The sequence below is a fragment of the Rutilus rutilus genome (genome assembly GCF_951802725.1).
Source record: "Rutilus rutilus genome assembly, chromosome: 2".
In the NCBI taxonomy this organism is placed as follows: domain Eukaryota; kingdom Metazoa; phylum Chordata; class Actinopteri; order Cypriniformes; family Leuciscidae; genus Rutilus; species Rutilus rutilus.
This window is the reverse complement of record NC_140210.1, coordinates 36236847-36257971: the sequence shown is the minus strand read 5'-3', so window position 1 is coordinate 36257971 and position 21125 is coordinate 36236847. Positions and strand designations below refer to the sequence as shown.

The 21125-nt window shown below is 37.1% G+C and overlaps 1 protein-coding gene across 1 annotated transcript in view; it reads left to right on the top strand.

The window, feature by feature from the left end:
* ctnna2 (catenin (cadherin-associated protein), alpha 2) overlaps window positions 1-21125 on the top strand; it is a 505838-nt gene that overhangs the window by 260392 nt on the left and 224321 nt on the right. The window lies entirely within an intron of this gene.

The window sequence follows — 21125 nt, the reverse complement described above, 5'->3', positions numbered from 1 at the left end:
AATGCCCCAACTGGGCACACCATACCTCTTATTTACATGCCCTTACATTTGTATATAACATATCTACATATCGTGTATGTTGTCTATTTTGTATATTGTTTATTTTTATATTTTTTTTATTATCTGTGTTTTGTAGCTGTCATTCTGTCTGTGCTGTGAAAGCTTCTGTCACCAAGACAAATTCCTCGTATGTGTAAACATACTTGGCATTCTGATCCTGATATGTTCCAGTCTCAGCTCGAGCCCTAAAGTCTGGGTATACCTGAGCGGTAAACGCATGAAAACAGTTTTGCAAATACAAAATGACATAGCTGTTGGTTGCTTGAAGTTGTTTTCAGAGTCAATCATTAATCTTATAAGGCTATCAGCAGGTGACCAGCCGTACTGTGAATACTACTGTGTACACAGTGGATACTATGAGAAAGAATTACCATGAGCCCAGCGGGAGATCAAACAACATGTGTGGTAGCGGTAAAGATTGCCTCTTTTACTGAAATGACAGGGAGATTGGAGCTCTTTCTTTAAAAGAGCAGCAGGAGTTTTAAAGAATTGAATTGGTTGCTCTTTGCAAGGCAGTTACAACAATGCATGGGAAATGAGACTTTTAAGCTTTGCAAAGATGAAAATTAATAATAAAAGTATCATGAAATATGGTCCATACAACTTGTGCACTAAATTCCAAGACTTCTGAATTCACACAATAGATTTGTTGGAGGTACAGGCAACATTTTTATTTATTCACTAATACGTTACCTACTGTCAGTTGTTATCAACTGAAACAGTGTGATTTGTGAATTAATCATTCATAGTTTTCTGAACGTGATCAACCGGTTATTTTTGAAAAGATCCAATTTGGAATATATTACACAACCCACTTGGACAACCTTTATATTATTATTATTATTATTATTATTATTTATTTATTTATTTATTTTTGAGAGTGAGTATTCTGAGTAATGATGAAAGAATTTTAATCTTGGGCTGCAGATCAGATGTCCGGATATCGGATATGTACCTGTATTTGATTTAAAACCACATCTGGAAATGGCTTAGAACGATTGCACATTTTGCAGCCTTTGACTCAACCAGTTATAAACATTTGTGTCTTAAAGATGTAACTAAACCAATATATATATATATATATATATATTTTTTTTTTTTTCTTGGAGAATAAGACATTTAATTTTGCACTACTGTTCAGAAGTTAGTGGTCTGATTTAAAAAAAACAAAAAAAACATTTTACAAGAAGTTTCTAAGTTTCTAAGAAGTTTTTAACACTCACCCTGGCTGGATTTATTTGATAAAAATACAGTAAAAACAGTAATATTACGAAATAATATTACAATTTCCATTCATTTCTGTTTCTATTTTTAAATATAACATACATATGTTTTTATACTAATATTTCTGTAGAAGCCTTTCTATTATTTGATGCATATAATGTTAAAAAGAACAGCATTTATTCTGTCACTTCTGATAAATTTAATGTGCACTTGCTGAATAAAATTATTAATTTCTTTCAACAACAACAACAACAATCTTAAAAATCTGACTGACCTAACTTTGCACAGTAGAGTGTTTAAATTGTACTCATCACAAAAAAAAAAAAAAAAAAAAAAAATAATTAATAATAATTACACGCGTGCGTGCGTGCGTGCGTGCGTGCGTGCTTGTGTGTTTGTGTGTGTGTATGTGTATGGACATGCAGGGTCCTGGAACAGGATTTACCTCTGTAGGTTATCCTCCACTTGATTTATTCAGCAAATACAGTCTCATCAACATGACTAATAAGATTTTGCAGCACTGCGGGCGATACCGAGGGCACAGGATTAGGTAAACAGGGGCTTTAATCAAAGGCTCACATTAAAGGCTCATTACAATTAGCAGATCTTTTTGGTTTTGTATTAGTGTTATGGCACAGGAGCACAGCTCTCCTCCGTGAGAGGCTGTCTTCGGGTTGATGCAGAGGTGAGTGGAAGGGAGTCAAGGGTGAGGGTGTCCTCTAAAGGGGAGTTAGCTGTAACTGAGTGCAAGTAAAGACCAAATAATGGTGTTCCATCACATATAAGTAAATCACATGGGGCAGTGTTTACCCCTCACTGGAGGGATTGTTATAGTAATTCTTCTCCCAGTATAAGTTTCTTTGTAACTGTTTACCCTCTGCCTATACAAATAATGTTATAGAGCATCAGATGAGTTAATGGGTGAGTTAATTAATGATTAATAATTATCAATCAATACAATATTTTTCATTCCAAGGTCCAGTAAGCAAATGCATTCCAACTGTCTGTCCAAAACAGCCCTAATGCAGAGAAAACCTGGCCAAATTCATCAGAGATGGTGGAGAGAATAGTGTATACCAGTGTAAACCAGTGTCGCGCTAGTAAAGTTTTGATGAATGACGACTGTAATCTTTCAAGGTAAAGGCAATTTATAGTGACAGACAGGAGCCGTACATTAGGCACACAAGACAAGAGTTTTTATTATTGATGCGCTAACAAACTGTGTGTGTGTGGCGCTCTTGGCGCGCTCTGATCGCTATTGAAAATTACAAAAAATTGGGGGGTGGGGAGGCACCATTGTGTACGTTGTGTCAAGGAAGGCTTGACTTTGAAAACCCCTGGTCTATGGGCATTTTGAGCATTTTGATTGTCCGTTACGAAGACAATCAACGAGCTTACTGCAAGAAAGAAAGTGTTTTAGTGCTTATGTTTGTTCTCTTTTTGTTTTAATAAGAAATTGCAGTACCAAACATTAGCAATATATTGTATATACAAACTTTTTTCGAGTCTGTCACTCTCCTGAGATCACAGCAATACCAAACCACAACCATACAATCAATTCCAAATGTTCAAAAACAAGTCCCGTCCTACAATTTTTTTTTGCTCAAGAAGTTGTTTCACTAGTATATACATCACAATAGGGAAGACAAGTCTATAGTAACTGGTTAAAGACACACTATGCAAGATTTGTACCTTAATATAACAGCTTGGAAATCATTTTGATGGTAATCTCGCGAGAATCACAACTTGCTTTACGGCACAACGTCACATACATCAACAACATATGAAGCAGCCTCTATGGAAGACACTAGCACGCATTTCAGATGTGAATCATGGCAGAGTCGACGAAGAAAGCGTGGTCGGAAGAGTGGTATTTACGACAGTAACTTTAAATACAAGTACTCCACAGCAACTCTAGGGGTCGCTGTTTGACAAAAACGGAAACTGCTTAGTGTGCCTTTAAGACTAAGCTTTTCTCTTGTTTTAGAACAAAAAAAAAAAGTAATAATAATAAGACAACAACATTTTTTTAATGACCCAATGTTTCCTTTGCTTCTTAGAGCACCATACTGTGTAGTTTATTTCCTTGCAGAAGCGTCCTGGGTGATGTTGTGAGATGACATCTCAATGCAGTCCTCCAACTGACAAGAAAAAACAGACAAAAGAGACAGGACATAAACAAAGCTGAGCTATAAAAGAGTCACTGCAAGGTGCACATATACACGCACAAACACACGTGTCCCAGCAGAGTTGTGTTGATGGAGAGTCAGTTTGTTGCAGATCGGCCTCACGCTGTGTTTCCTCCCACACGGTCTAGCCGAGCCATGCTCCAAACCAGCAGTTTACTGATCCGTTCTTTGTTTCCCTGTCTCTCTTTCTTTCTCTCTATGCTTAGATATTTTTATGTTCTCTTATTAAACATACAGACACTCATTAATTAAGATTTCTTTTTTTGTCAAATAAGTTTGATTGAAAACATATTTTTTTAAAGAAATGTTGCAATCTTACAGATTCCATTTTTTATTTTTATTTTATACACAATAGAAATACAAAGAAAAACACATTATACGAAAAAAATATATAAAAATTGCAAACCATCCCTCACCAGACATATTTACATTGAATTGAAAAGGTAATGTGAAGTCGTGTCATTGTTTTGACAAAAGGTAGTTGTGCTCCATTTGTTTTTATTTTCTCTTAATCTGATTGGTTGAATTTACACAATTGAGTTTTCCCTATAGTTATATTATATATTTCCCTATATATATATATATATAATTTTTTTTTTTTTTTTTTTTTTTTTGTTAAATCGTCTGCTTGATCATTTTGAGTTAGTAATACTGGATCGTATTGTTTTTATCTATTATTTGTAAATTATTATTTTTTTTTTTTTTAAGGAATGTTATTATATTTAATGGTTACTTTAAGATGTATGATGTACTAGGAACTTGGTTAAAGTTAGTAAGAAAAGAAAAAAAGCTTACTTTATATGTGTTTAGAGTCTATGTTTAATATTAATTGCCTCAACTACAATTAATAAATTCTAGAGAAATAAGTAGGATCAGTAGCTCCTGGTGTAAACAGAAATATAGAAAATTAATTTTGCTCAGTTATTTAATTTAATTTAAAAGTGCATACATTATTATTATTATTATTATTATACTAGATATTCATTCCCTCCAGTCTTCTATCAACTTATTACTTTTAGTTTTCCCTATACATCCCAATGAGAGGAGCTGTCAGAAAGAGTGTTTTCGGACTGTTTAGCATTCGCCCATATATTTATTGTTCGTTTACAGTTGCAGGGCTTAGCAATTAGTGTCACGCCTCTATCTGCACTCCTTTCCTTGGCTTCATGCTTGCGTTCACCGCAATTAAGAACAAACTGCTCATGTGGATAGATGTGGCCTTCCATTTTTAATTAGCAAAGCTAGTGTACATAGCCTAGACTGTTTGGCCTGCATGTTGATGAGTTTGTTTGCTGACTTACAACAAGACCATAAAGGATCTTTTGCTGTAATGCAAACATTTAAAATGCAACACATTATTATGATGGGCAAAACAGTGATGAAGGTGCACCCGGTTTGGTCAAGTTTCCTTGTTTCTTTTTTTTTTCTTCTTTTTTTTTTTACTTAACGCCACATTTTGACTAATGGCAATATTCATGTAGTTCAGATAAAATATAGTGTTGTGAATCACATCAGTCCCTTGACTGGCAATTTAGGCAGGGCAAAAATGAACTTGCATGAGTTAAGTTCCCCCCGAACTGTCTTTGCACTACAAATGCCATTTGCACACTTCAGATGCTGTTTTTGACGAACTGTCTTTGCACTACCATGCCATTTGCACACTCTTATGTTTGCTATGACTGAAATTGTCTTGCACTTGGCAGACTTAATTCAAATGTCTATTTTATTGATGCCTATATATAGTGATAGTTGTATAGTTTTTAGCTTTTTTTTGTTGTTTTAGTTTTTAGCTTAACTACATGTTTTTGTCTTCACCGTGGGATGGAGGGAAACATAATTTCGATTGCTTTGTATGTCTGGAACATGTGAAGAATCGACAATAAAGCTGACTTTGACTTTGACTTTGACTTTAATATGTTGGTTTTGCTGACCGATTCAAACACATCAATAATAAATATAGTTTGGGATACGAGGTAATGTAGTAGTCTTCAACATTTTTGTATGTCTTGGAGCATTTGAAACAGCCCTGGTTACATTTTTAATGCCTACCATGCTCAATGTTGAGCGTTTAATCCAGTGTTTCTGAGTCTAAAGTAGGCTGCTCTTTAAGGGTGCTTCAAGAAATCAACTTTGAAGAGCAACTTTGCGCATAGACTGAAATTACAGTGTGCAATCAGCAAACCGGCACCACCTCACAGCCTGACAACATTGTTCAACTGAACACCTATTAGTAATAATGTGTGTTGTGTGTTAGAGTCTACAAAAAACTAAGCAAATCAGAAATAATTATATATATATATATATATATATATATATATATATATATATATATATATATATATATATATATATATTTTTTTTTTTTTTTTATTATCTTAGTACATTTATTTTATTTCAAGTGATTATTATTATATATATATATATATATTTTTTTTTTATAACCTTGCTATGGGGACCATTGCAACTCCCTAAATCACTCCACTACGACAACATTTTCAGAAGAATAAGAAGTGTTGCTCTCTGCCAAAGACTGTTATGTCTGTGACCATGGCTTTCCTGTGCTACGGCTGTGCCTCCTTGTACACAAGTACATTTTTAACCTATAATAACATACATACATACATAAATACAATGTTAGGGTTCACTAGTTTAATTTAAAACCTGTACTCTTATGAATGTGCATTCTCTTTTTTTCACATTTAAACCTCTTTTATTGCATTTTTATGGTGTTTTATTGTACTTTTTGGAGCTTTACATCTGTCATTGTACGGAACAATGTGTACATTGTATTGTATTCTACAGAATATATAAAGGTATATGAGATTGTAAAGGTAAAGGTATTATAAAGACTTTGTCCATATCTTTGTATACTTATTATTAGGGATGCCAATTTACATAAATTCATATAATCGATCGTTGTTTAAATTAACGATCAATTAATCGATCAAATAATCAAATAAATCGCTAACCTCAATGTCTTAAATCTGAAGTTAAGACTTCATCTGAAGTTACTTAACAACCACTTGCTTAACCAACACAAAATAGTGTTGTTTTAAAACTTAGAAGCTTGGCTTTACAGTGAATAGGGAATATGACCATCACTTTAAAAAAAGTGCTTTTAAATTTGCTGACATGTCAGAAGTGCTCTATTTTCATAGCATGAATATAATAGCTTCTTTACATGAAAAATGTATCTGTAAAATCATACATAACAGATACAATTGTCATATATCATTGAAGGGTCTCAACTTGCAGAATACAACTTTGTTTGTTTCAGTTAGAGACCAAACTACACCAAGTATGTAAAAGCGCCGCAGAAGCACATGTAAACAGTATACGCACGGCTATATACAAACTGTGCTGTTGCTCCACATTTTGGTTTGCAGCATTTCAAAACATTGTAGTAGATCACATTTTCAGCAAAATTATCTGCCAATGGGGATAAGAAAAATAATCTTCATTCAAACAGAAACAAGATTATTTTTCTTACCCCATTGGGATCATTTTGCTTGTTTTAAGCAAAAACTCACTTCATTTTGAAAATCATTTTTTGCAGTGTTCGCAGTTGTCCGTTCTCGTCTGTGGTAAATGGTTGTTCTGCTCCGGCGTGTGGATAAGTGTTTGTTATTTTGCTTTATTGTTTATTAAAGTTTTACTGCTGCATCAGTCTGAAGATTCCAGCACTGGTTCTGTGGTGATTGTTCGTTGGCTTAAGGAGCAACTGAACACACGAGAATTGATTTACTCCCCTTCCTTTAATCCCTCAGGTGATAGCACCATTTATTTGATTGATTTGATCTAATCCAATTTGATTGGATTGGATTTTCTTCCTTAGCCCTTCCCGCCAATTGGACCTAATCTTGTATGGCGAGGTGGTAATGGGATGGAGGGGGGAGGGGATCAACTCTAATTTTTGAATCGTAGAAGAACAAGCTCATGTGAAATGACATTACGGTCTGCTTTGCTAAGTTAATGCACACTAGTGTCTGATCAGACATCACCGTATGCCTGTCAGCGAGGCCCCGTTGGACTGCCGGATGCCAACAGGCGTTTGCTAAGCTCTTTGAACACGCCTCCAAAACATATATATGTCACAACGGGTCAAGGAGGAATTAGATTACTTACGCCTGCAGTGCCGCCCACTTCCGTCATGAATAACCGTGTTGTGATACGTATAGTTTGTAGCAATAAATAGTATGACTAGGCCTGCTAAATGCCCTGGAGATCGCACATGCCATTACGATTAAACCTCTCTTTCTCTCTTCTCTCTCTCTCTCTGTCTGTCCATGATTGTTGCTTTTGAAGTGCTTCTGAGAAATTCATGGGGGCTGCTCCAAGCTTCTGATAACACCCACATCAAATCTGTACGGCACAGCAGAAACACTAGAGTGCATATGCAAGTCACTTAACTAATTGATGGAATTGGACTAATATGCTTTTACTTGAAGGTCCAGAATCCCCGGGGACTCGCTCGCACACAACCATATATCCAGCACTTTTTTTTTTTTGCTCAATCTATATATAGCTATAAATGTACTTTGACTCTATGTTGAGATCATTTTCTAATGATCTCATTTGTTTATGCTTGGTTATCTACATTTGCGGAAAACACAAGAATTTGGAAGTTTCATAATGAGGTTTATCCTTGCACGCACTGTATTCTTCAGAAAGTAGAAGCTCAATCTGTTCTCTTTTCCAATAAGAATCTTCAGTAGTCAGCAAAAACATTGGTAATGATAGCAGCCATTACCTGGCTGTTTTACTCAATCTCTCTTGTCGGTTCTTCTTTAACATTTATCTGTAGTGTGACACTCATGTCTGCCGGTGGTCTTGGTCTCATGACAGATTGAGACTGTGTTTTTTTACTAACCTGTTAACTACAGTTTTACTTTGCAGTGTTCTACTTTCTTTATAGTCAGGCTTTTGGGTTAGGGTTATTTGCAGCAGGATTACTGTATTATCTTAATTTCATGGGCATGCTGGATGTGATATGACTTGAATTTAAAGAGGCCTTTTTATGCCTTTCTACAAGGTCTTGAAGTTTTTTTTTTTGTGTGTGTGTGGGGGCGTGTCTAATAGAAGGTTTTTATGCTTGAATGTAAAAAAACAACAACTTATTTTTCACATATTTTACATTGTTGCAGCACCTCTTTTCCTAGTCTGTCAGTAACGCTCTGTTTAGTCTGGTCTCTATGTGTTTCAGAAATGTCTCGGCCCATACATTACTGTGAGTCTTCATACACTACTAACGCACCTCAACCAGGCTTTGTCCTTTTTTTCTTTTCTTTTTTTTGTTATGCCTTGGGCAGGTATTATTTAAAAACGGGAGGTGTACGTTCCCAGAAGAAAACTCAGAACTTTATATTTAAAATGGCATATGTGCAACGTGTCTTGTTGATACATGCATTTTCATCTGATAGATTTGAACTGCAGTACATTTCTAATCGGACATTGCGCAGATGTTTTCACAGCGTCAGTGATTTAGGCCTCTTTCACTTATTCTGCAGGACGTAAAGTGACACATATTCGTTTGGATATGCTTCTATACATCAATCAAATGCCTTTTTTATGGATGCTAGGACAACATGTAACTATGTCAATGAATATGTGTGAATCTTCTTATTTTAAGGTGTATGTCCACAAAAATGACTCTTAAAATAGGACTTACACAGAACACCACCTAGGCATCTACATGTATGTGTTTTTCATCTGGAAGACTGCTCATCTACAATACATCTCTAAAACATTCTGTCGGATGTCAGAATGACATTCAACAGATGTCTTTGCAGTGTAAAATATCTATGAATCTGTTTTTTGAAGATTTTTATCAAACAAAACGCTTTGTACAAAAAAAAGTGCTTAAAATGAACACAATGCTTTCCAGATTTATTTAGTGTTTGTTTAGTTGTTTGTAGTGAATATTTTCTAATTCCCTGACAGTAAGGGTGGCCTTTCTTTTTGAATATTAAAAGCGAGATGCTTTGCATTCTACTCAGAGCATTAGAAACCTTGATAAGCACAAAATTCATAGATGTCTCTCTTTCCCACAACTCTCAGGCATGTTAAGAGAAAGGGAAAGGAACTCGTTTTATCTGCAATGCAGCAGCAAAGCAAGCTTCTTAAAATCCTGGAAATATTCATGAATCATAACAGCATCACAAACACTCCGTCGAACTCCCCTCGGCTCATTCTGCTGTGTGGGGTAATGAACAAAGCTGAATGGGTGACCGGTTCCCACACACAAACTCACCCTACATATCATAAATAAAGATGCAATAGTTGTAAAGCACAATGAGAGCTGAAAAGAGTTGAGAGGAAAGTGTTACCCCCCTTGCTTCTTTCCACAAGGCTGCCTTGAAAGGCCATTTTTCTCATTGTCTGTCTCTGATCCGCCTCGTCTGGCTGCTCAAAGGCCAGCAACTTAGCCCTCCATTGATTCCTTCCAGATGTATAAAAAGCAGTTTGAAGGTTAGAGATCCACTTGGAATTAAACAATCTAAAACTGTAATGACCCATCGCAAACCTTGGGATCACTTTCAGGCCTCCATGCAGCCAGAGGCAACAAGTGTAATGCTACTTCCCCAAAGACAAATCTGGCCTTCTCAAATGCATTTTAAAGGGGCCTCCCTGAATTAAACATCACCCCCTCTGCTTAAATGCCTTAATAATACTTACTCATATCCCAGAACAATTAACCTAAACATATTGTGCTTCAGTTCAGCTGTAAGTACATTGCAGAAACGTAAAATGAGCGGTGCATGCCGAGTCGAGGGTTGGGACTTTTATTAATCGAGCATTAATGCTGCTGTAGGCTGATAATGATGATGTATGTGAGGGATTGTGGCCCATGAGGGCTGGGCGATACATTAACGTATGTGCTGTTGTCAAAGGAAAATAAAACTGCTACTTATTCTCTATATGGGTGATGTTTGTGTGGCTAAAAAACATTTGTTGCTTTAGTATAGTATCTCAAATAAGTTTCTTTTTGCCTCAGATTAAAAAATAAAACTGTGAGATAAAGAGTAAAATAAGAAATTGTCACATTGTTAGATATAAAGTCACTATTAATAGAAATAATGTTGCAATCACAAGAATTAAAATAACAAATATATTTCTATTTAATTTTTGCCTCAACCAAAACGATGGAAAGGGTCTTGCATGTAGAGTGTTGTCAGTATGTAAATTAAAAATATATAAATAAAAAATGTCTGTTACTCATCAAGCTGTAGGCTGAATGTGAATGTCCATTTTGGTTTGCTATATTTTGTTATTAAATGCAATGACATTTAGACATTTTTAAGTGGGACTTAAGTGTCCAAAAATGGCTAAATTAATTTTGGGGCCACTGCAGTTATGGCAATAAATGCGCTAAATTTTTAATTCAAGATGTGAATGGTTCCATCCATATATCCATCCATCCATACATCCATACATACATAAATTTTTCCCAATAATTAGTTTACTGTAATCAACCACTTTTCACATTTCTGGTGTTCTCAGAAGAATTGTTTGTAATTTTTTAATTTTAGTGTTCGTGTTTGCTACAATTGCGGGAAAAAAACAACAATCATGATAGCAATTCCACGACTCTCCAAAAGATGGGAAGAAAATATAAAGAAAATGATGTGAAATTTGCTGTCACTCACTCAGCAGTTGTATTAGAAACACCCTCGCTGTAGTTATTGTTTATTTATTATTCTTTTTTTATTGTTGTTGTTATAATTAACTAGCCTGGTCCTACCAGACTCTCGTACATTTCATTTGTACAGAGAGTCTGGCCACTCTCCATTGACAAGAGTTAACTTCCTTGAGGCCGGGTACTCTGTTGAAGTTTAAAACTATTGGATCTGCCCAGAGCCACTCTGGATCTGCCATAACCAATCGCTAACGTTTGGTTGTGACGTAACTAGAGATGCACCGATTACAATTTTCTAGGCCGATTCCGATTTCCGATTTTTCACTGAGTTTGACCTGCCGATACCGATTTTAGCCGATTCCGATTAAATTTTTTTCTAACCACTTTACAGCACACACAAATATTTATTTTCCATCTTTTCTTTAACCCTTTCACGCGTAAGTTTAAAATATTCTAATTGACACCCCCACCCCCCGAGTGAGTTTTTTCGCGAACGTTCCCTTTAATGTTTCCATGGCGACGCGTCACGCAGCCACAATAAAACTGTATGACAGATGTGTGTGTCGCTTTTATTTCACTTTTCCTTTTTTATTCAAAATATTCACAAACTTGCTTACCATGTCATCAACTAGCCTATCTGATATTCCGATTCTCAAATACGTGTAAGTGAGTGGTCGTTTAAAAACCTTTAATCTTGATCTATAATGAGATGGGCGCCGCGCAATGTTGTCCTGTCAGTCGGATTTACAGCACGTGAATTAATCAGTTTCTCCGAAATAAATGCAAGAAAGTGGCCGGTGAACTGAGAAGAATAGAGTAAACTTTATAGTTACTTCCCCTATGTTTGTCTGATATGAATAACACACATGTCGGCAAATTATATTTGAATAGATTGTTATTGCTGCTTCCACAGACATCAGTGTGTGTTTTACAAACTCCAAATGTATTGTTTTAATCGTGCTTATGTGTATTTAAATATCTGAAACCTAAAATAAACATTATGAGGTTGAAAACACTGCTTAGTTGTGCCATAACAGCGCTGAACGCGTCCGACTCTGGCTCAGCGCCAGGCAGCCAACGCGCGAAAGCACAGTTTGAATCTGGCAGTTATGCGACGTCACTGAACATCTAAATCTGGCACCGCACCGTACTCTCATGGGCACAGACATACAAATCTCATATATGAGACCGTACCGCCCAAAAGGTTAATCATGCGGCGCCCGAGTGCATTTGACCGGCATAAAATCGGCATATGTCAGACTGACCGGCCGGTCGCCGGTCATGGCCGATCACGTGAAAATCGGCCAATTCCGGTCACCAGCCGATCAATCGGTGCATCTCTAGACGTAACCCTACAACTCTAACTAGCTCACAACCTCAACCTCATCGTTCTCAGCCACGCTGATTGGACTGCCAAAAATTTGGCTGGAGAAAACCCAGGAATATACCGCAAACCCAGACGACGTACTGAAGGGAAATGAAAATTGAGCGGAAGTACGTAAGAGGGCGGAGCCAGGCTAATAATTAACTGCCAATGTAAAAAAAAAACTTAAAAACGTTTACTGTGTAAACACATCATCACAGTCTGTGAAAAGGGTCCATGGTGACTCATTCCAATTTAAAAACACTATACAAAAAGTGTACATAAACACTTTCTTCTTTTAATATCATGAACCAGATATCAAATGAGCTTCCCACTTCTGTGACCAGTTCTCTTCTCTTTCTTTCCGCTATTTATTTTTTATTTCTTTTTTGGTCACACTTTATTTTAGTGGCTTTAATGTACTGCCTTTTTTACTGCAAAAAAAAATAATTATAATAATAAAAAAAATTAATGTGTGTATTTTTCTTCCTCACATGCTGCTCTGCCTGAATGATCAAAACAGGTAAGTGTGACTGTCTTTCTCTCATCCCTGAGCTTTATAATGACTGTTATTGAAGCACTATTCTGCCGTGCAAAGGCAAAAGACCGTAACTTGTTTTTGGTCGAAAATTTGTTATTTATATTTTTTGGCACATTCAAGACCTTCCAAAAGCCCATGAAAAACCAAGGCAGAACACCGCAACACCAGTTACCGCTCTTTGGCTTTGTTTAGGAATGCTCAAATTGAGTTAAGGTACTCTGACTTTGTTTAGCCGCGCGTCAATATGAAGATACTGTGCCAGTGTTCTATCAAATAAAGCTACCTATCAGATTGTACGGTGTTCTGCTTTTGCTTTACTGTCCATTAAAATTTTAATTACGGTGTAGCCTGCGTACTTTGTACAGCTGCCATCAGTCCCTGTAACTTCTGATGTCCTCAGAGCCTTGTCCTGCACAAACCCGGTCAGAACATTTAGTATGGTCTGAACCCGCTCCATCGACAAACGTGCGATATCGATCGCGAAGGATATATGCAGAGTTGACAGAAAATGTTTACACATGCCGTAGCAGATGAATACAAGAAAGATCTAAAGCCCCGCCTCACTCAGTTCGGGTACCGGACCTGGTTGAAACACTCATGCGTCTAGCTGGCAGAGTGCTAAAACTTCGTCGGCGCCTTCAGCACCACCCTGAACACGTTTAAAGGGATACTCCACTTTTTTGGGAAATAGGCTCATTTTACAACTCCCCCAGAGTTAAAGAGTTGAGTTTTACCGTTTTCCAATCCATTCAGCCGATCTCCGGGTCTGGCAGTACCACTTTTAGCATAGCTTAGCATAGATCATTGAATCGGACAGGACCATTAGCATCTCTCTCAAAAAAATGACCAAAGAGTTTTGATATTTTTCCTATTTAAAACTTGACTCTTCTGTAGTTACATCGTGTACGAAGACCGACGGAAAATGTAAAGTTGCGATTTTCTAGGCTGAGTCTAGGCGTCATATCATTACGCCTGCTGCACTCATGGTACGGCAGCAAAGTTTCTTGATTATTACGCAGGAATGAGAGTATAGTTCCTAGCCATATCAGCCTAGAAAATCGCAACGATGTAGTACACGATGTAACTACAGAAGAGTCAAGTTTTAAATAGGAAAAATATCGAAACTCTTTGGTCATTTTTTTGAGAGAGATGCTAATGGTCATGTCCAATTCAATGATCTATGCTAAGCTATGCTAAAAGTGGCACCGCCAGACCCGGAGATCGGCTGAATGGATTCGAAAACGGTAAAACTCAACTGTTTAACTCTGGGGGAGTTGTAAAATGAGCCTATTTACAAAAAAAGTGGAGTATCCCTTTAAGCCAACGCTGGACTAATATATCACAAGGAGTGTTAATAATGAAGCAACAAGGGTATATTGGTGCATACAACACAATGAAGCAACAAGTGTACTGGTGCATACAACACCAGACCAGCTGTTACAATTGAGTTATACCTACAATCACAACGTCCAGAATAAATCCGCATGACGAGCGAAGTGCACAAGCACAATAATAGGGCAGACAGCTGAAACCACCGCATACTGAAAAGACACAGAACACAGAAGGTTGTGCAATAAATGCATTAGTCGTCTAGGTAGTCCAGAACGCGCTCCCCACTGAGTCTCAAAGGCGAAAGCACTGCATTTTGTGTGAACGTACGAGGACCTTCGAACACGAATCTCGGGAAACGCCTGTGATGAGGGCTATCTGACTGAAAGTATATGTGTCTTTCAGATCCACCGCTATAAACTAGTCCCCGGGTCAAATGTGCGTGAGGATCTGTTTTATCATGATCATTTTGAACTCGCGCTTAGCCAGTCCTATATTCCACTCGGTATCAATTGAAGATACTCTTTATCGCTATGGAGGTATTTTGTCATGTCTAATGTATTAATAATGCCATCAGAATGCAACCAAAGCACAGGATAGCAATAAGTAGATGGCTATAAGTAATTGTAAATCATACAAAATAAATGCCATGATCACTAGATTTTATACAGGTGTTATTATAATGATTTTGTTAATGGTGATCAGCAACCAAATATTGATAATGTAGAAGTTACTGTCTTTTGCCTTGGCATGACTTTGCACTTTTTGCTGACAATACAAAGGCAGAGTACAGTAACTTTAAAATAGTGGTCAAAAGTCAAGTTTGAGCTTTTATTATGTAGATAATTTTCATTACTAAAACATCTAATTACCAGATTTCCAGTGTCCAACCTATAAACTAAAAATCTTTAAAGTAATTTTTTCTCAGTCCCACACTCTAGTGAGTTAAGGTCTTTTGCCTTTGTAGGGCAGTATTATAGCGTGATGTATAGTACTCAAGGTAAAAGTCTTTGAAATCTGTGCTTGCATGTATTTGACGGTCTTGTGCAAATGCGGATGGTTACGCACCCTATAGTCTTTTTTTAAACCCTTCTATTGCATTGTAGGATTTGCCTTTAATATTATAACATTTAGCTCTGATATCCACTCATTGAAAAGAAACAAACAAGAACACAATATAAAACAAAACCACCTATCTTCTCCCATAGTTTCATTTGATCAAATACCTTTCAGCATTGCTCTGTCGGACTGAAGTTTGCATTTACTTCTCTGTCGCTCGTATTTAGGCCTTCGCCGCCCGATGGTACATTGAAAGCGGCATTTCTCGTGCTGCCAAATTGTAGTCTCCTCCTGTGCTTTTCGTTCCCTCCTCTTCTTTCTTGCCTCTCTCTCTCTCTCTCTCTCTCTCTCTCTCTCTCTCTCTCTCTCTCTCTCTCTCTCTCTCTCTCTCTTTGTGTGTTCTTTCTGCGCAAAGCAGGTTTGATGTAGGCTGGATGCTTGCAATTGATCTAAAGCGCTTTTATAGAATAGGAAACTTTCTCCTCTCGTTTGATTTGGCCATGTGCAGCAGAGGGAAGAGCAGATAAACACCTCTGTCTCTTTTGATTCTCTCAGACGCCGCGTGAGACCCGCAGACCACCACGCGCGGCTGCAAATGCATGCGTTGTAGTTCTTAAAGCGTGTGTGTGTGCGCAGATTTTGTGAGTTTCCTTGGTCTCTGCAGTTATCTGCTAGCTCATTAGGCTTTCCAGCTAGCTTAAGCAGCAGAGCACCCTCAAAGACCAGCCTCAGCACTGGCTCTAATGATACACATTCAGTAGATGTGTGTTTGTGTGAGTTTCTCAACGTGGGGGTGTGTGAAGATGCTGTTCAATAGTGGAGTCATTGTGTCACTGCACTGCACTCAACAACCAAGTATCTTAAAGAGGTAATGGATTTTTTATTTTATTTTATATTTTGAATATGTTCCTTGAGTTTCAGTTATAGGGCCCTATTTTAACGATCTAAGCGCATGGTATAATATAAAGCACAGGGCGCAAGTGCACTTAGGGCAAGTCCGAATCCATTTTTGCTAGTTTCTCCTGCTCTAAAAGGGTTGTCCCTATTCTCTTAATGAGTAACGGGTGTGTTTTGGGCGTAACTTGCAATAAACCAATCAGAGTCTTATCTCCCATTCCCTTTAAAAGCCAGTTTCGCTCACGCCATGGTGGATTCACTATTTACAATTTGCAAACGGAAAGACTGAATGCTCCTCTAGCGAGGAAACGGATCTGCTCGTGCGCGAGGTTAAAGCGTGCAAGCAGACCATCTACGTAACAAGCCGGATTCCACCATATCTTTGTGTACACAATATTAATGTTTTACATTGTAATCATTTTATTTTTAATATTTGTGTGCTGCTGCGCATCCCTGTGTGTGTAATAAGAAGAGTGTCAAAATATAGGCCTATAGGCGTGTTGTGCACCCGCCTATAGACGCACATTACTCTTTAAATAACAAAAAAAAAAAAAAAACACTGCGCCATTGACTTTAGACCAGGTTTCAGTTGGTCAATGGCACAGTCTATTTCAGTTGCCTCAAAATAGTAACGCGCCAACAATGCACCTAAACACACCTCGTTTTTAGACCAGCACGCCCATGGGCGAACAGATGGGCGCAAATGCATTTGCTATTTAAACAACGGGGCGCAGGACATGAAAATGATAACTGCGTTGGGCTGAAACTAGCAAAAAACACTTGTGTTGCGCCTGGCGCCACATTGCACCAGGTGTATGATAGGGCCCATAATGCAAATATACACTGTAAAGAGGTTGCTGTAAATTTTACAGTAACTTACTGGCAGCTGGATGCCAGTAATTTACTGTAAAATGTTTATATTATTATTACTGTATTTTCACTTACAGTATACTGTACCATTTACTGTACTTGCATTTACAGTATTATTACCGTATTTTCATTTACAGTATTAGTATTGGTTATGTATTTATTAAAACTTTTCATCATTTAATTTTTTTTTTTTTTTTTTTTTTTATGTATGTTTACCCCACCCCCCAAAAATCACAATAACTCATGAACATTTGTTCCTATAATATTCTTTTTAATCGTTGAACATTTTGTTTTTTAAGTACAAATTACAAATCTTGACCTTTAGGAGCCACTAGCTAAAAAAAAAAAAAAGGGCAACATCACCAAAGTCCATAGAATTAATCTCCTGGTGACCATTTGTATCTGTAGCATGGCAAAAACGTACACACACTGAAAAGCAAAACAGGCCTTAAAATAATAAAATACAGTCAAAGTCAGTGTTGTGTTGTTACATTTCAGTAATTTTGCCAGTCAAAGTTGACAAGCTCTCTGATGAGAAACACTGAGGGTTTCAGGCTGATGCTTTTCTTTGGACCTTTCCAGATTTCCATCTGATCTGTCCCTTTGGTGTTTGGTGCCATCAGGGTTGATTTTCAGAATGAACCTGCAAGCACAAGCAGGGAAAAATATATAATTTTTTTCAGACCGGTGTTGGCAGAATTTTCCCTAACTCTCAAACTTGATGCTGCATGTACTTTGACGTTAATAAAAGCACTACATCTGATTCTGAATGCACCTACAGGGATGGTATTACCTCATAATCCGTTACATTAAACTCATTAAAGCTTCATTCTTTTTCAATACATTCCTGTAGTCCTGTACTTAAATTAAACTTAAATACAATGTAAGTTGCTTTGGCTAAAAGTGTCTTCCAAATGCATGCACGTAAATGTAATGTAATTTTTTTTTTACAAAAATAAAAATAATAATATATACAGTATATATATATATATATATATATATATTATTATTATTATATTATTATATATTATATATACCAACTATTTTTTTTTTTTTTTTTTTTTTTTGGTTTACCTAATTCTGCATTCGACAAAATAGACAGCTAATGCTGAAGAAGAGTCTGTTAGCTGTTGTGACTGGATGATGATTTTGCCCTTCATTGTCAGCATCCATGTTTTTGCTTAGAGAGCATACTCTCATGAAACAGACAAAGTCACAGCAGCCTTTTTAGTGTTATAGTTTTTACAGAAAAAAACTAAAATACAATAACAGAACTTATTACTAACAACAATAACATGTGGGGTGAAGATGAGGTAAGATATGATGTTGTATGGTGTTTATAGTTTTTAATCAATTAAACAACATTAAACATATTAGCAAAACTTTGCTATATTGATAATGGTAAATTGCTAACCCTTTCCTCCTCCTCCTCCTCCTCCTCCTCCTCCTCCTCTTCTTCCTCCTCCAACATCAACCCGTTCTGTGTGTTAGTTGAGAGCGTCAGCAGTGATGTACAGTCCAAAGGGAATGGCTCCTGCAAATTCAAAATAAAGAACAGAAACTGAGGGATGATTGTTTAAAAGCACTTTAACTCTGCTGCCTGGTAAACCACTGTTTTCTCCCCTTCCGTTGGTTTCATCGGCAGTTATAGTATGTTTGCCTGCTTAACTAACGCATACTTCAGATAATTTAGTTGATGTCATCTTACTCACCTGTAGATGTTATCACCGTTACGAAGGCAATCACAAAAAAAAGACTCCAAAATACACCTCCGACATTGCAGACGACATAATTCAGACCACAAACTTGAAATTAACAATGTTGTTGGATAAAGGGTTAGTTTACTCAAAATTGTAAATTCTGTCACCATTTACTCATCCTCAACTTGGTCATAACCTCTATTAATTTATTTATTGTGCTGTATACAAAAGAAGATATTTTAAAGAACATGAGCAACCAAACAGTTACTGGTCCCCATTGACATCCATAGTATTTTTTTTTTTTTTCTATTATAGAAGTCCATGGGGACCAGCAACTATTTCATTACCAACATTCTTCAAAATGTCTTATTTTATGTTCAGAAGAAAGAACTTCATGCAGGTTTAGAACACCTTGTGGGCGAGTAAATGATGACATACATAATTTTCTGTTTAAGGTGTACTATCCCTTTAACTTAGTTTTACTCAGTATTTATGTTGTACATCTGCCAAACTAGTTAAGTTGTGAAGGAGGAGACAGAACATACCAAAGTTATTATGCTTCTCTGTTTAATAAGTTTACTTCGGCTAATTTAGGTGAAGTTAACCTAACGTTACCAGTTGATGTTATCACTATTATTCATAATGACGGCAATGAAAAGGCTCCAACACACACCTCCATCATTGCAGATAGCAGATGACATTATCCAGATCACAAACCTGAAAATAAATCAAAGCATATACGTGAAAATATTGTTTAAAAAACGCACTTAAACAGGGGGTTTCGTCTAGCTCACTTTACCTCAGTATTTCACGTTAGTTCGCTGTGGTTAACGTTAAGTTACCGACGACTCCGCCCGCCTGATGAGCTAACTTGCGTTTGTGAGGAACACACAAACATTATTTTTTAACGTTTTAACTAAAGAATATTTTGGCTGATATAGGTGAACTTAACTTACTCACCAGTTAATATTATCACCGTGACAGCGACCTGGCCGACAGTCAGGAAAAAAGGCAGTAAGGCACCAAAACCATTCTGACGGACAGTCAGGGAAAAAAGGCACTAAAACCATCCAGACGAAAACAAAACGATACATCATGTTAGTTTGCTGTTAACATAAGTAAAAACATTTGTAAATGTTTGTTTTACATAAAATAGAAATAATATACTAACCTTTTTGGTGAGTTACATGATCTTTTGTACGTGCATTAACTGCCACTTCAACCTGTCAAAAAAAAAACACTTGAAAAGAAATTTCTCTTGCCATTGGTCAGTTTTTCGCGGGCAAGTTCACTACTGTAAATTGATTTACAGTAGGGAAGAATTACAGTAGTGACCATATTTTCCCATAATCTTTTGCTGTTTACAGTAACATACTGTACATATTACAGTAAAATACTGTTCAAATTACAGAAACCCGTTACAGTGTATATATTTAACCTTTGTGATGTCATCAGGGAGGAAAAGTTGTTAAAAGAAAATAATTTAATTGGTTATTGCATTTCTGTCAGGACCACTATCGTCAAATACGATTGACAATTAGCATACAGTTAGGATTGGCGGTATGGTTCCGTTCTGGGCGAGAACTCCCTGTGCATCCATGCAGCCTAGCATGGATAAGAGCAGGGAAAGCAGCAATAACCCCTCTGAGGGTAAACAGAACAGAACCAACATGAATGTTTGCAAATAAATGTAATTCAAGATTTTCAAGTACAACATAATTCGAGAATTTATTCTGATTCAAGAGGAATTAGAATGTCAAATCCTGACTGGGCGAGAGGAGGAGCTGGGGATGGAGGAGGGTAATTAGCTCCTGAGAAACGCGATAGCTGCTGATAATACTGAAGGAGCTTATATATGTATACGGTGATAGGCGTCGTATTCCTATAGGTAGATGTGGATCAGCTGAGAGTCAGCTGATGCGAGCTTGACTAACGTGACCTTCCAGAACTAACGCTACGCTTGATTTTGGTGAAGATTATTATGTGACGAGTGGGGAAAATGCATTTGTGATATCAAAGACAACTGTAGGGCACAGAAGAATGACCAGACTGTACTTTCTGGCTCGGCATGGAGGTCAGAGAGAAGATTGCATCGGCAGGATTCAGCTCCATTCCATCAGGCTGACATGCCGAGATCAATTTCTGAGAGGGGCAGAATCACGTTCAGCCTGCTGTGCCCACTGAAGCCGGTTCTGACCCGGATTACTGAGTGCAGGCTCTGGGTACCAACCAACAAACTACCAGCGGCTGCAGCCGT